The following is a 4,379-nucleotide window of genomic DNA, read 5'->3' on the forward strand; positions in this document are numbered from 1 at the left end:
CTTATTTATAAATAAAGTTATTAGTTATAATAATATTTTTAGTCGATTATGGTAAGAAATGGTATTGATAATAAATGCTCTTTAATTTATTATGTTAGAAAATTTTTGTTTTTAAATGTAATAAATTAAAGAGCTTTTTTTATGAATAAACACTTTTTGTTTCCATCTTATCAATATTGATTATAATCGCTAACAATTATTATAATGATTTTAATTGTTTTTACTTATAATCGCTACCATTGATTATACTAAAAAATGCAATCGCAATTGACAAAAATTGTTAATAATTATAATTATAATATGTTTAGTAGGCAACCTTTAAAGCAATTTATGCATAACAGGTTGCTAGCCAAATATAAACTTAATGAAGTATTATGATGGACACTTACATTCGGAATTCATATATTTAAAGAAATAATTTTGATTATTCAGATTCTATTAATATTAGCTATTGTAAATAATATTAATCAAATGAAAAGTTTTTAAATTGTTAGGATGTATTTAGCAAGTTATGCTTTCCATACATAAAATAAAAATATATTATGTATAAATAATATTAGTGCTTGTAAAAGGATTAAGATTAATAAAACTAGATATATACTCTTAATACAATAAAAAGTAATAATTTAAAAGAATGTAAAAATATTTATTTAGCTGATAAATTTAAAATGGATAATAAATTTTAAATTTTTATTAACTCTTATTTATTATATAATATTTATTTGTAATCCTTATGCAAAATAATATATGACTTGAACAACGTACATGGGGGCGTGTATACAATTAATAAATTTAGGTAGAGAAATATATTTTGAATCAATAATTTATAAGTTCACAACAGAATAGTCAGATTTTTATTGTCTATTAAATATTTTTTAGCGAATAACTATTATGTATTACTAGAATATAATAATAATTTTTTTTTTTTTTTTTTTTATGTTACTTGAATGGTGTATACGTTTACACGGTGAATGTAAAAACAATTAATCAATTTATATAGAAAAATATATTATGAATTAATTATAAATAAGTTCCAATAAAATAGCCTGATTCCCATTGTGTATTGAAATTTTTTTTTAACCAATTAACTATTAATGTGAATTTGTACAATAAAAATTTTGTATTAATTCTGTAAATTATTATATATATTTGCATTATACAGTATTTAGAAGCATTTAAATGGATAAAAATTTTTTAGAAAATCTACATATGTATCACATGTATTATACCGGTACCCTGTCGCAATATAACATGTACGATTTGTATATAAAATAAAATGAAATTTTTTCCCTAAAATTTTTTAATGAATCCCGAAAAATTCTATATATTTTACCTTTATATAGTATTTAGGACTATTTAAAAGGATAAAATTTTTTTCGAAAATCTACATATGTATCACATGTATTATACCGGTACCCTGTCGCAATATAACATGTACGATTTGTATATAAAATAAAATGAAATTTTTTCCCTAAAATTTTTTAATGAATCCCGAAAAATTCTATAATTTTACCTTTATATAGTATTTAGGACTATTTAAAAGGATAAAATTTTTTTCGAAAATCTACATATGTATCACATGTATTATACCGGTACCCTGTCGCAATATAACATGTACGATTTGTATATAAAATAAAATGAAATTTTTTCCCTAAAATTTTTTAATGAATCCCGAAAAATTCTATATATTTTACCTTTATATAGTATTTAGGACTATTTAAAAGGATAAAATTTTTTTCGAAAATCTACATATGTATCACATGTATTATACCGGTACCCTGTCGCAATATAACATGTACGATTTGTATATAAAATAAAATGAAATTTTTTCCCTAAAATTTTTTAATGAATCCCGAAAAATTCTATATATTTCACCTTTATATAGTATTTAGGACTATTTAAAAGGATAAAATTTTTTTCGAAAATCTACATATGTATCACATGTATTATACCGGTACCCTGTCGCAATATAACATGTACGATTTGTATATAAAATAAAATGAAATTTTTTCCCTAAAATTTTTTAATGAATCCCGAAAAATTCTATATATTTTACCTTTATATAGTATTTAGGACCATTTAAAAGGATAAAATTTTTTTCGAAAATCTACATATGTATCACATGTATTATACCGGTACCCTGTCGCAATATAACATGTACGATTTGTATATAAAAAAAAAATATACATTTTTTTCTAAAAATTTGCATTAATTCCAAAAATTTTTTAATAATTTATTATAATTATTAATGTTTATTGAATAATTTATTATAATGCATAAATTTCATTTAATAAAATATGATAAAAGCAAAAAAAAATTTTTTTGGTCCCAAAATAAAAATTTTTAGCTGAAAAAAATTTTTTTTTAAAAATTTTTTTCTTTAAATTTTGATTATTCTGTAAAGTTTATGATGTTTAAAGCCATTTTAAACATTATCATATTTTGAGTTTGAAGCACCGGGTGTAATGTCTTTAATATATATGATGGATAGTGCGTGTAAGTTAATGAGATGAATGTATATCTATGTATAACAGTGTATTAGTGGTATTACGTTCAGCAGTCTCACACATATGATATAGTATGGTATAGTATAAGTTGTTTATTTTTCATACTGTCCGTGTATCATTCAACAAAGGTGGTGTAGAGTTGTATATGGCTTGGTATGACGTTGTTGCAATTCTATGGACACTATGATATTACGGATGCACAGATAGAGGAATAACACTTATCGTATATGTATCATTTATGTATGTTGACTGTGTAATGAATACTAAATATAATAAAATAATACACTTTTTAATAGAATAACATTTGTTTCATGTTTTAGTATGATATTAAATGGTATAGAATAGGTTGTTTATTTTTCATACTGTCCGTGTATCATTCAACAAAGGTGGTGTAGAGTTGTATATGGCTTGGTATGACGTTGTTGCAATTCTATGGACACTATGATATTACGGAATAACAGAAAGAGGAATAAAACTTATTGTATATGTATCATTTATAACGTACTTTTATGTTGACAAGAATGAATGTATATCTATATGAAATAGTGTATTTTGTGGTATTATGTTCAACAGTCTTACATATATGATATAGTATGATATAGTATAATTTGTTTATTTTTCATACTCTAAGTGTATCATTCAACAAAGGTGGTGTAGAGTTGTATATGGCTTGGTATGACGTCGTTGCAATTCTATGGACACTATGATATTACGGAATAACAGAAAGAAAAATAACAATTATCGTATATGTATCATCTATATTATTATTGTATTTTGACTATGTAATGAATGCCAAATTTAAAAATATACACTTTCTTAATAGAATAACATTTATTTTAGTATAATATAAAATGATATTGAATATGTTGTTTAATTTTCATACTGTTCGTGTATCATTCAACAAAGGTGGTGTAGGTATGTATATGGCTTGGTATGACGCTTTTGCATGTCTATGGACACCATGATATTACGAAAAAACAGAAAGAAGAATAACACTTTTCAAATATGTATCATTTATATATTTTATTAACATGAACGCAAAATATACAAAATTATATATATATATATACTCAAAATATTCTGGATGGTAATCAGTTTGGTTTATTTTGATATTTAATATTGTATTTTGGTTTTTTTGCTAGTAATGTTTCGAATATGTATATGCTGTTATTATTTTTTAGGTGTACATTGTATTAAATTGTTATCAATTATTTAATGTATGTATATAAAATAATAGCAAAAACATTTTCAATTATTATATAAAAAATTTTTTTTTTACACATGCATATTTATTAATATATGAAATTTTATCTCAGTTTTAATAAATATGTATTGAAATGAATAATAATACAATCTTATATATATTGATAATAGTCTGGATGGTAATCAGTTTGGATTATTTTGATATTAAATATTGTATTATTATTTTTGTAAAAAAATTAATGAGAATTTTGTAAAAAAACCTCTATATGTATATCTTTTTATATCAATATTTAAAAAAAATTTTTTTTTTATTAAATTATTGATTATAAATAGAATAACATATAAATTTTTTTGTCAAAGCAAGTTCATGGGTTATAAGTTTTAAACTTTACACTCCCATATGAGCACACAATATTTATATAAAAATTATTTTTATAAATAATATTACATTGACTCACCTCATACCAAGCGAGAATATTAAGTGTTATTATAACGTTTTTTATTTAAAATTAACTTTTTAAATAAAATTAAAAAATAAATGACGCTTTCAATCTAGCGACGAGTATGAGAAAATGTTTGAAATATTTTAAGACCCATTTGGTGATGGTCTGACAAAAATCATAATTATTATTTTTTTTTTTTATTCAATAATATTTATTATGAATAACA

The sequence above is a fragment of the Chrysoperla carnea genome (assembly GCF_905475395.1).
Source record: "Chrysoperla carnea chromosome X unlocalized genomic scaffold, inChrCarn1.1 SUPER_X_unloc_30, whole genome shotgun sequence".
Lineage (NCBI taxonomy): Eukaryota > Metazoa > Arthropoda > Insecta > Neuroptera > Chrysopidae > Chrysoperla > Chrysoperla carnea.